The 13146-nt window shown below is 43.8% G+C and overlaps 1 protein-coding gene across 2 annotated transcripts in view; it reads left to right on the top strand.

The window, feature by feature from the left end:
- TEX2 (testis expressed 2) overlaps window positions 1-13146 on the top strand; it is a 114473-nt gene that overhangs the window by 34110 nt on the left and 67217 nt on the right. The gene's annotated exons all lie outside the window — the stretch shown is intronic.

Raw genomic sequence — 13146 nt, 5'->3', positions numbered from 1 at the left:
TGGCAGCAGGAGTGCCTCGGGCCCTGGTGTGGACGTCTCACAGGCAGTAGAGAGCAGTGCTGATGACTTAAGGAGGGTGGTGCAGATGGTGGTTTGGTGTTGAAAACAAGGCCAGCCCTTCTCTTATTTTGGTCTCCTCTCCATTAAAAAAAAAAAAAGCCAGGCAGACTAGAAGGCGGACGGTGTTTTGTGAGAGAGGCAGGGAGTTGTGTCCCCAGGGGCCTCTGCAGGGCACTGTAGAAGTGAGGGCAGGGGGAACGTGGAGCTGGTGTGGGATGAATCCACAGGAGGGAGGAGCCGAGAGGTTGTGCCAGAAGGGCCGTCTGTGCAAAGTAAGAACAGAGGAAGCGGTGGGGTAGAGAGCCTGATGGGAGTTCTGTCCTTAGCACAGCTGGCGCAGAGGCAGCCCTTTTGTGCAGTGTGGCATTAGGGATGTGGGGGTGGAGGCGGGCACGGATAAGGGATGCCTGAGGAAGCCAGACTGACACATGTCCTCTGTTGCCACAGCGCACCCAGGTGCTGCTAATCTGCATCATAATCTTAGCAGACTCAGCCCCCTCTCCACCTGTAACCAGAGATAAGGGGTGTTTCTACAGCTGGGCTAAGCAAGACAAGTCCGGAAGGTCTAGAAGTGTTTGTTAATGTGAGATGAACTGTTGCAATATTATTAGAAAAGTATTTGGACTTAATTGCCTTAGGCACATTAGTCCAAGTGTACTTAGCTTGAGCACTGGCCAAGAATTTCTCTGGTGCAAAATGAAAAAGTAGGGCTCTACGGAGGTTCTTTTCCATGGAAATTGAATTATAGACTCACAGACTGGTAAAATCTAGAGCTTTCTGGAAAATTCCTTAAACACAATGGAGGACCCTCTCTCCCCTCACCCTGATTCACAGCGAAGGAACCCAAGGTCCCAGGAGGTGAAGGGCACGAGCCCCGTCACTGTCACTTGAGGGTCTTGGTCCTCCTCAGGGCTCCTAGCCTTGCTGCCTCATGGCTTCCCTTGGTCTGCATTTTCAGTGACAGATTCCTCTACCAACTGCTGAGTTGGGGGAAAAGCTCACACTAGGGGGTGGACTTCAGGGCTGGCTCGTATCTCAGGGCTGCTCTCAGTTAAAGTCCTTCCGGTCACAGCCCTCAGTGGTGGTGGAGTGAGATGGGGGAAATCTCGGGGGGGCCTGTGGGCAAGTGCTTCTCTTCAGAGGGAACCACAGTGTGGACAGATGGCCGTCCAGGACTTCTGCCAGGAACCTGGTACCTCCAGGCCTTCTTGCAGGTGTTGAATGTGGCCTTGGGTGTCTTCCCTCCTTTGCTTTACCCTCACTCCATCCTTCACTTGGAGCGTACTCTCCACCTGGGTCTCCGCAGTCAGCTTGTCCAGTCTCCCAGGGCCAGCGCACACCCCACGTCTGGGAAGCCCTCCTTCCTGCCGCCTTCTCTCATCTGCTCCCCTCCACTTTCTTTCACTCCCACTGCTCTCCCCTACACACTCACACAGACTTCTTAAACCTGATTTTTAAAACATTGTCTTCTTCAGGCCTCGGATTCTTTACCTGTAAATAAAATTCTGACCTAAGTATACACTTAAGCAGGTTTTACTGCCCTGTATCAAGATAAGTCTATTGATGCATGTATGAAAAGTATTTTTTCTCACTGAAAAAGGCTAATTTCTTTAAGTTCTCAGAGACTTTTTTTCAACTTATGAAAAATTAATCAAAAATACTTTTTGCATGTGAAACTAAACAGTTGATAGATGTGAGTGGATTCAGATATGTAAACTAGGTTTTCTGGTTGGCTAGTATGATTTGGGGAGGAAAAATTCAACTCTCCATATGGGTCACTTTTTCCAAAGTCAAAATTTAATTCTTGTATAGGGAACAGAGAATGTTATATGTGTTATATATGTTACTGTAAATGTTTTCTAAAATGATTTCAGAGAGTAATACTTTTATGCTGATAGAATGAGGAAGGCTTCTTCAGGAAGTAAAAACTAAGAAACTATAAAGAAAAAGATTGAGCGGTTCAGCACTAAAAATATAAAACTTTGTATGTTTTTTAAAAAGAACCATAATGGTTAAAAGTCAGAGATGGGGAAAAATATTTCCCGCACATACAGTAGACAAAGTGTTAATTATCTATGAGACATAAAGTGATTAAGAAAAAATCCTTGGGCAAGAAACATGAATGGCCAGTTAAGAGAAGAGAAATAGCTCGGACGAAACATGAACTGATTCTCAAAGCATTGAGGTGCCCTTTCCCCATCCATCAGATGGGTAATAATTAAAAATAATGTTCAATCATGACAAGGGTTCAAGGTAGAAACTTTATGATAGACTTGTTCTGTGCATAAGATTTATATAGGAAGCTTTTCAAAGCAGTATTGTTTTTAGTGTAAAAACTGGAAAAAACTTTAATTTCTATCAATAGAGGAATGATTAAATGAATGATGGTATATCCATACCATGTAGCAAAAGTGTGTGTGCCTGTAGATTTGTATGTATTGGCATTCGAAAGGGGTCCAGGAAATATGTGAAAAACAAAGTGCGAAACAATATGTGTGGTATGACTTAAGACCGAAAACAAAAATAGCTTTGTGTGGTTGTGTGTATTTATAAATACATATAGAAGGACAGAGGGTGCATGGGTGATTTTTGGGGCGAGCAGGAGAAATTTTCACTTTTCCTCTCCATACATCTGTTTTTTGAAAAATTTTTTATGATGAACTTGAAATTGTGTGGTTTTTTTAAGTTGCAGTGAAAATTCATATATGCTATTTGGCCCTGTAATTCCACATCTAAAAATATTTACTAAGCGGATAATTGGGCTTCCCAGGTGATACAGTGGTAAAGAACCCACCTGCCAACACAGGAGATGCAGGTTTGATCCTGGGTAAGGAAGATCCCCTGGAGAAGGAAATGGAAACCCACTCCAGTATTTTTGCCTGGAAAATTCCATGAGCAGAGGAGCCTGGCAGGCTACAGTCCATAGTGTAACAAAGAGTTGGGTATGTCTGAGCAAACACACACACAAACAAGGAAATAATTGGAGAAGCTGTCAAAGGTATGTATGGCATCATAATGTATTACAGCATTGTGTGTAATAGCAAAAAAAAAATGTAGCCCGTGTTGAAATGGTTCCATTATATTCATTTCATACAGCTAAAGTCCTGTGTGAAAGAATCTATTGCTTTGAGGAAATACTTACATACAAACAGTTAACGTTTTAGAAATGCTTGCTCTGTACCAGGGACCATGTTCAGTACTTTATATAACTTGTTCTATTTAATCTTCTGAATTGTCTTTTGTCATTCCCATTTTGCAAATGGAGAAATGGAGGCTTGGTTAGAGTAAATAAATTTGCTTGAGGGTCAGATTCCTACCAAGTTAGTAGAACTGAACACAAAGGTCTTGTTGATTACCAGATTCTAGATTACTTTCCAGATGCTAGATTACTTCTTGAGTATAAAAACAGATTACATACATACATATGATGTGACTCATTTTATAAAAATGAATCTTTCTATGTCTTAGTTTTCTCATGGGTAAGGTGTGGGGGATGAGTGGCTAGTATTAATACAACTAGATATTCTGAAATTAATGTTTTATTTTAAAGATTTACATACACTTATTACATGTAATTCCCTCCCCCCACCGAGATTATGAAAGTATTTGGGATTACCTAACTAATAAGATTTGGAAATACCTAAAAAGTAGAAAATAAAAATTACTGATAAGCCTGTTACATGGAGAAAACTAGCATTAATGCCCCTCCAGTCCTTTTTTTGCTTGGTGTGTGTAGGTGTGAACATTACTGAGGTACTTAATAGTTACTGCAGAATTGGTTTCAGAGAAGTTTTTGCTGATTATGTGCCGATATAATAGAGGGTTTGTCTCAACATGCCCTTGACATCATCCCATGTTATATTTTAATGTTGAAGTTTGGTGACCAAAATTGTTTCATTGATTTGTTTGTTGATTCTTTGTTGTGTGTAGTCAGTTGAGCTTTTTTGCTGTTGGCCTTTTGAACTTTCGGGTGAATTGGCTGTTCCTGTGCTTGGGAAGTATCTGCTGATGATGTCTTCCTAAAGTTGACCGTTGAAGACCTTAAGCAAGACTATTAGAAAGTCCTTGTAAGCAGAAGTTTCCCTCTGCCCGTTGGAATACGTTTTTCTTACAGGGATGAATTCGTGGTCTGTGGTTAAAACTTGACTTCCTAACCATTTGGAATTTGCCTTTAAGGTTTGACCTGGTGGTCCAATGGTTAAGACTCTGTGCTTCCACTGAAGGGGGTGCAGGTTCGGTCCCTGGTGAGGAACCCAAGATCCTGCATGCCTCACGGCGTGATCAAAAAATCACTTTAAAAAAAAGTTTGATTTTAAAATATAAGGACTGATTGGTGAAATGTATACAACTTCTTATGCAACTTCCTGAGAGTCTATAATTATTGCAAAATAAAGTTTTAAAAATTCAAAGAGTATTAAAACTTGGGCTCCCTCCTGTAACTGAGCTTGATAACTCTGACAGGAAGGGCCCATGGCAGAGGGAAGGAGCAATATATGGCAACAGACCGAAAGCCAAACAGTAGTTGGGAAACTGCTTTTGTTGTTTTTGTTTTTCATTTGGAAATAATCTGACTTTAAATGTGAGAGTTTCCTGGCAGTCCAGTGGTTAGAACTCTTCAAGCTTTCACTGCCAAGGGCCTGAGTTCAATCCCTGGTTAGGGAACTAAGATCCCACAAGCCACATAGTATGGCCATAAATAAATCAATTCAGTTCAGTTCAGTTCAGTTGCTCAGTCGCGTCTGACTCTTTGCAACCCCATGAACTGCAGCACGCCAGGCCTCCCTGTCCATCACCAACTCCCGGAGTCCACCCAAACCCATGTCCATTGAGTCAGTGATGCCATCGAACCATCTTATCCTGTCGTCCCCTTCTTCTCCTGCCCTCAGTCTTTCCCAGCATCAGGGTCTTTTCAGATGAGTCAGCTCTTTGCATCAGGTGGCCAAAGTATTGGAGTTTCAGCTTCAACATCAGTCCTTCCAGTGAACACCCAGCACTGATCTCCTTTAGGATGGACTGGTTGGATCTCCTGGTTGCAAAGATGAAAACTGAATAAGGAACTCCATTTACTCTTTGTCAGATTCACCCCCTTAATAACCTTTGACCCGATGAGCTCTTGAAAAATGTGCTCTTTTGTGACCACAGTCAGTACCCTCTGCTCATCCTCCTGGATTTTCAGCACTACAGTCTCCCAGGTTCCAGGCACTCACCTGAAGAAAACTATTTACATCCAGGTTGCAGACTTCCTAAGAACCTACAGTGGTTTTGTTTTCTAAGATTTAAGTATAAATCCAAGCACTTAGGCTTCAGAGGCATTGAGCAATTGATTCCCTGCCTCTGAAATCAAATATTAATCTTCCTGCCATGCCTCCAGTACAGCCCTTCAGCTGTAGCCGACCCAGTCGTTTAGCAACTGTCTTGTTCTATCTTGATTGACTTGTTTTCATCTCAGTGCCTTTCCATATGCTGCTGTTTCACATCCGGCAGATTATTTTGTTCACATCTCTTCCTCCTAAGTCACATAACATGGTTTTTCTGCTGAAAAAAAAAATTCCTTCTTTATTCTATTAGCGCCATCTGATTTGGGCATCTCTATCCTGAGTTTTCATTACTTCAGGGTTGTTTTGAACTTTCATGTAGATGTCATCATATGACATCTGTTGTCTCCTTGAGATCTCCCCACCCCCGCCCCCCATGGATGGCATCAGGATTATCTTTTATAAACCTCCGTAGGCCTCATGTAGTTGTGCCAAAGGTGTGACCTGGTTTTGAAAGAGTTACTGCATTTGGATTTCATTACCAGAACCATCCAGCAGTCTATAAAGCAAAATTCTCGTCACATGGATGCTTCTGAACCCCTTTTTTCTTCAGGGATGTGGCCCTCTTCCCAGGTGGGCCTTCCTCATAGTAGGTGTAAACGTCTGTGCAGTGGCTGCAGAGGGTGAAGCTGTTGTGTGTTAATCGTATCAACCTTGTGTTGTGTTGTTCTACTAGGTTGGAAGAGACTCTGAGTCAGTCTGGGAACCTAATAACTGATGGCATAGGAGTTCCAGGTTTCTCACCGTCAAGGTCTAAGTGCCTTGTGAGGATGCCTGTGCTGGTAGTAGAGTACCATCTTCTCTCTTTCTTCTCTCTTTTTAAATGAAGCTAAGGCTAGCGCTAGTTCATTATCTACAATGTCAATATTGATTTTTGTTTGTAAGGTGGAGTATTAACAGATTAGAATCTGTTGGCTGCTGGCAGTTCTCAGCTGCTTCATTGAATTTAAATGAATCAAGGGATGGCTATTAAGATGTACTTGAGATTTTTAGGCTAAATCAGACCTGCCTATACTAGTTGTTCTTGACCAGATCCACCACTTCCTCTGCAGCATCAAGGTGGAAAAAAATGAGTCCTGAGGCCCTTCTCTACTTTTCATAAAACCACATCCTATTAAAAGCTTGCACAGATAAGAGATGTTAGGACATCCTCTGCAATACAATGCAGCTTGACTCTTTTCCTCTGCCAAGAGATGCTTTGGAATTAAGACTATTGACTGACACAACCCATGCTAGCAGATGGTGCCCATACATCATATGTCCAAGTGCAAGCTTGTCCAGAGACAACACGTATCTTAACGGGCCAGATTTTACAAAGACGAAGAATTTTCACAATGATCTTGAAGGATTAGGGATGCTCCTGAGAAATGGGGCATGTTCCAAACCAGGCTTGCCTCTTCAGATGCTGTGTTACTGTGCTCTCTGCATCTGGAGACAAGTTTAATTTCCAGTCACAATTGCTCATTTCCCTCCACTTTTTCCTTCCTCCAGCACTTCCTCTAACCTAGTATATGACTGAGAAATTAATAATAATAATGTTGATGTTGATAATAATAATGGCTACATTACTGTTTGGCTGTTATAATGTGAGAGGACCGAGGAGATGAGTTGCTGATGAGTGGGTGGCCTGGAAGGAACTCTTCTCTTTTCATGGCTCTGTAAGATCTTGAGATTGAATTGTTTCAAATACAGCTAGAGGCAGGAAGGGCAGTTAGCAAACTAGTCCAGAAAACTCACAGAAAACAAACCTGTCAGATTCAGAGAGGTTGTTATATCCAAGTTAATAAATGCCAACAGTGAGTCTTGAAAGAGTTCTTCATTTTTCATTGTACAATCTGATTTATTGTTGATTGGCTTTTAGTGGACTAATTAATGATGATAAACTTTTTGAGTGACTAGAAATAAAATCAATTTTATGGATGTTTGCTATCCTAACTGACTTCACTGAGGTTGATATCATGGAGTTCGTGATATCCATGGGAGGGCATGTTTGTAGGGCAGTTGGCTACCAGCTTCTTGTTGAGGCCTTTGTATTTTCTGAATTCAGGTTAGATGGGAGCCATGGATATTGATTTGTTCCTTATTTTTAGACTGAATAGACTATGATCCTGCATCAGTGCTGGGGTGAGAAATCCTTATTAGAGGCTTTCTCAGTCTTAGAGCTATGAACATCTTTACAAGGCATAATAACTTTACTGGAGACTTACAGTGAAGACTCTAATCAAGACCCATCCCCAGAATGGTTCAAGATACTCTGCTTCCTTGAAACAGACCTGACTAAGGTTCAGAGAGCATTTGGGTCTAAATAACTTCCCCACCCACTAAAAGTATGAGAGCATAAATGAATGAATCTGCATTTATTATCTTAGAAGATAATCACATGGTGGTATAAACACTAAAGAACAATGTGAGCATTTTGAATTTTTTTAGTCAGCATAGGTGGTTCAGAGTATTATATTATTTCACTCTAAAGTTGCAACTGGTGAAATTAAAGTTATTTTTAAATTATTGTTGTTCAGTTGCTCAGTCGAGTCTGACTCTTTGTGACCCCATAGACTGCAGCATGCCAGGCTTCCCTGTTCTTCACCATCTCCTGGAGTTTGCTCAAACTCTTGTCTGTTGAGTCAGTGATGCCATCCAACCATCTCATCCTCTGTCATCCCCTTCTCTTCCTGCCTTCAACCTTTCCCAGCATCAGGGTCTTTTCTAATTAGTCAGCTCTTTGCATTAGGTGGCCAAAATATTGGAGCTTCAACTTGAGCGTCAGTCCTTCCAATGAATATTCAGGGTTGATTTCCTTTAGGATTGACTGGTTTGATCTCCTTGTAGTCCGAGGAACTCAAGAGTCTTATGGTAAAATATAAATAACTTAAAATTTACCTGTTTTTAAGTGTACAACTCAGTAGCGAAAGTATATTCACATTGTTATGCAACCGATCTATGGACTTCTTTCATCATGCAAAGCTCTATATCCATTACAAAACAACTCCCTGCTTCCCACTCCCCAGCCCTGGTAACTGCCATCCGACTTTCTGTTTATTTGAATTTGAGTACTTTAGATAGCTCACGAAATGGAATCACTCAATATTCGTCTTTCTGTGATTGGCTTCCCTAGCTTAATGGCCTCGAAGCTCTCAGATCTAAGTGAGGGCCATTTGCCTCTGGTTCTCCTACTCCCAGGTAGATGTAGCCCTTTGACGTCCCAGCTCATTGGGGAACACTCTCCAGTTAGGGCTCCACCTCAGCCAGCCCTGAACTACGATTTCTGCTCAGAAGATCAATAAAATGAAGGTGCCAATTTGGCAGAATCATCCAGTGGTTTGAGGGCAAGAGCAGCTTCTGTAGGGCTCATCTCTCTGAGGTTCTTTATTCCTTCTGGCCTTGTGATTCTTTACTCAGTTGTTGAAGCTTCAGTGCTTTTCAGTTTTTAAAAAAATATTGATTTCATTGTTAGTTGTTTTCAGCAGAATGGTGGACCTGAAAAATAGAACCTGTTTTCCCAGACATCAGACCTCTGGCTTCTGGTGTTTATTAACATCACCTAGCTCTTGGACACCCATCCATTCTGGGGCTGGATGGGGTTCATATTTGGCATACTTTGCTCATGACCAAATCAGCCTTTTGTTTAAACATACCTCTGGCAAGAAATCATCCTAATTGACAGTGGAAGCTTTAGGCCCTCCCCTCACAAGACTCAAAATCAGTGTTAAAACCCAAGGTCTTGTGCTGGTGGCTTTGGAAAAGGAGACCTGGTGAGAGAGAAATGACCTTTATTGACATTTCAGTTCCTGAGTGCTTGAGAAAAGGTTGTCCTCGTTTATTTGATTCCAGTTATAATTGAGTTGAGATAGTAGAGGGCAGGAGGCTACTTTTTTATGATGCTAGATTATCAGATGGATAACTAATTCTTATTTCCCGATCCTGCTGGTCACATGCTAGCTGTTGAGAACCACGCTCTTAGCTCTCTCCATGCCGGTGCATGGAGGGCCAAACCAAGGCCAGGACAAGCAGGAATAACAAGCATGCATGACACGCTTGAGGAGGCAGATCGCTGTGGTGGCGAATCAGGACATGAGTATCAAAAGCCCATGTCTGACCGGCTCCCCACCCCCTCCTCATTCAGTGCTGTGTCCTTGGCACAGTCACGTAAAGTTCCGGACAGCAGTCAGGTGCTTTTTCCCTTGACCTTGGCTGTAGGAAGGTCAGTTTTACTGGCCCCAGCCGCCCGCCCATGAAGGATGGAGAAGGGGGGCTTGGAGGACTCCCTAGGAGGAAGACGGAGCAGCCACGTGGTGATCAGTTTTGTCTAGAACCCAATCCATGGACTCTGGTTCCAGGACATAGAGTTATCCAGCAGTTTGGGTCCTTGAAGCAATCTTTGTTTATCTGACCTAGCCCCCTCATTTGCAGATGAGCAAAAAGGCTATAAGATTTTCTTATTTTTAAAAAGTTATAGTGCTGCTTTAGCCTCATGTGGCTTGTTTTAGTAAAACCTAATTTGGGAGAGTTTATTCCAAACCTCTGAAGCCACTGCTTGAGCCCTACAGAAAGACGTTAGCAGTGGTGAGCCACACCAGCACCTAATTCTTCAGGAGGCCCAGCTCAGGCCCAGTTGGCTGACACAGGCCACTCAAGATGACTGTTCTCTTGCTCTCTGTACATCCCCTGCTCTACCAGTGCCTGCTTCACCTACACCTACTCACAGGACTGACCCACCTGCATATTTGCCCCAGGCCCCAGCTAGTGACTGTTCTTACCAAAAGGGGCGGTAAGGGGCATGCCCCGATGCTAGTTTCCCTGGTTACCAATGAGCAAACCTGATGTCAATTCCCCCTATAACTAGCAATCTCCCCTTCCCTTTGGCAGCAAAGACTGCTGCCATGTCTTGCTCACCACCCATTGCACATGGTGGATATCGCTCCAGAACCTTGCTTCAGACATGTAAACTCCCCCATCCAGTAAACCATTGATGTCTCCCTCACTGAGTCTGGGCTGTTTCTTCTTTGGTCTTGAAGCTGGGCGAGTACAGCATTGTAGGCCTGCAGGGTGCAGCCCAACAAGATCTGAAGACAGTCTAGTCAGAGATCAGTTGCTGCTACTGCTACTGCTAAGTCACTTCAGTCGTGTCCGACTCTGTGCGATCACATAGACGGCAGCCCACCAGGCTCCCCCGTCCCTGGGAAAGTCAGGAGGCCCGACTATGTGTTGGTGGGTTGGGCAGATGGGCCCCTAATGGCCCTGTCTGGTTGCTGAGACCACAGGCTTCTGGAAGCACTATTGTTGGCCCTTCTGGACGGGGCCTGACTTTGCCTGCAGATTCCCAAACCATCCCACCTCAACTCCAGAAGAGCCTCTCCACTCTTGCTCCCCGGATGACTCGCTTCCCTGTTCAGCCCCGGTCATGCTCTCTGGATTTGCACCTGTGCCCACTGTCACTTTCACCACCAGCCTTAGAGTAGCAGAGCCTTTCAGACCATCCTTTATGTTATTAAAGCAATTGAAATAGCTTAGCTTTCAGCCTACTGAGAATTACCAAAAACCAAACTTTCTTTTTAAATTACCTCTATAATTTTATTTTAAAATTACCCTTGTAAAAGTGAAAGTGGCTCAGTCGTGTCTTTGCCACCCCATGTACTGCAAGTCCATGGAATTCTCCAGGCCAGAATACTGGAGTGGGTAGCCTTTCCCTTCTCCAGGGGATCTTCCCAACCCAGGGATCAAAGCCAGGTCTCCCGCATTGCAGGCGGATTCTTTACCAGCTGAGCCACAAAGGAAGCCCAAGGATACTGGAGTGGGTAGCCTATCCCTCCTCCAGTGGATCTTCCCAACCCAGGAATCGGACTGGGGTCTCCTGCATTGCAGGCGGATTCTTTACCAACTGAGCTATCAGGGAAGCCCCTATAAAAGTCGGTGACCATTAAAATGAAAAATGTGTTTTGTACTTGGCATTTTTCTTCTTCCTAAGCCAATAAACATATTGGCTTTGAGATAACAGGGAAGGATTGTCCTGGACCAGCAGCTGTGTCTTTCCAGCTTACTGCCAGCTCCTGGATTTGAATGTTTTGTCTGATCAATAGAAATTCTTTTTTCTTGGCTCCAATGGAGACGGGAGAGCCTGAGGATCATGAAGGAGCTTGGACAAAACTCTATTGAAAAGTTTTTATGAAAGTAATTTCTCAATCAGTAGTTTGAGATGTGTCTTTCTTGTGACTGGGCTCTTGAACTGTAGTTCTTGTCATCACTGGATTATTGCCTGTTTCTGGGAAATAGTTTTTCCTGCCCTTCCTCTCCTCCCCACCCTGATTTTTCTCCCCCATCACCTACAAACAAACACAGGTTTACTTTTTCTTTTGTTTTGGTAGTCTTAGTTACTAGAATTTTGAACCTGAATGTTTGGTAGAAGACTTAAATATAGGAGTTCTTCAAAGTAAAGGAGCAGGCAGCACAATGTTGACTCTATGGCAGATTACCAGGGTAAGTATCAGATTGGGTTCTGTACTCTCACCTGTAAACATAAACATAAGAGTTTGAGATTTGGACAGTCTCAGTCATTGGTCCCTCGTTTGACAGATGAAGATTCTAAGACCCAGAGAGGTCTTGGCTTGTTCAAGGTCCCACCAAGTCAGCTGGAGAAGGATCAAGTGTCAGAAGCCTTGTTTCCTGGCCCCGAGGCTGCCCTTTCCTCTCTTCCATGATGCCTCACTCATGCCGGCCCTCGCCCCCAACACCCACCCTCCGTCCTGGACATGGAGAATAGACCCATGTGGCAGGACACACCATGCCCATGCTCGTCTTCATGCCTTCGTCCCTTCTTTCTAATCAGGCCTGTCCTGCCAGCCTGCTGTCAGTTTAAAGGAGCAGGCGGGTGTCCTGCCTCCCGCGCTGCTCTCACCCTCCTCAGAAGGCCTGAGGGTCACTCCTCAAGTGCATTTTAGCTACTCTGACAGTCGTGCTTTCCAGATGGTGGTGTTCATTTCCTTCTGGTAGGACCTGTCATGATGCCTGGTTTCCTATAAATGGGCCCTAAGTGAATGGGGAGTGGGGGCGGTGTCATGCACTGGGTGTCACAGGTAGGCTTGGCTTCTTTTGCTTTGCTGCTCAGCTTTTCGGGTGTCTCTTATCTCCACAGCGACTAAGCGACGTCGCCTCCGTGTCTCTCACCCCAGCTCTTAGCAGAGTTCTCAGTTGGTGGTAGGTTTCAGCACTGAGACTTCATTTTCCTGTCCTTGGATTCAGCTGAAAATATAACTTTGCTTTATCTTGAAGTCTTAGAAATGGCCATGTCTTCATGGCTGCCTAAATACTCTGGCCTCAGGGTACCTACCATTTGGGAAATAAGCCAGCCGGTCACAGCAATTAGTTTGCAGATGTCCCTTGCCACTCTTGGTTACTCTGCTACTTATTTGCAGTGTCAGGCTATATGAACATTGGTGGGAGACACAAGCCAAATAATTGTTAGGATTGCTGTGAAAATTGCAGTGAAAGCCATAACCCTCCAGGATTCACTTTTTATAGCCAGAAAGCCACTGGTGAAATTTTTGTTCCGAGATCCTCAGAATCGCCAGGATGCTGCATTTTATCCTATGGGAGTTCCGAACTAATGCTGGTAACAACTGTCGTGCAGGTCTTTCAAGCCTTGCAGTATAGAATTACTGATAGAAATGGGCCAGTTAACAGGGAGGAAACAACCACTTAGATGTTGTGAAGGAAGACAGGTTGTATGGCATTTATAACACGGGTGGGTAGTTTGCTCATAAAAGAGAATGCCTCG

Source organism: Bos mutus, chromosome 19 (assembly GCF_027580195.1).
Source record: "Bos mutus isolate GX-2022 chromosome 19, NWIPB_WYAK_1.1, whole genome shotgun sequence".
NCBI lineage: Eukaryota > Metazoa > Chordata > Mammalia > Artiodactyla > Bovidae > Bos > Bos mutus.
This window is presented reverse-complemented; position numbering and strand designations above follow the sequence as displayed.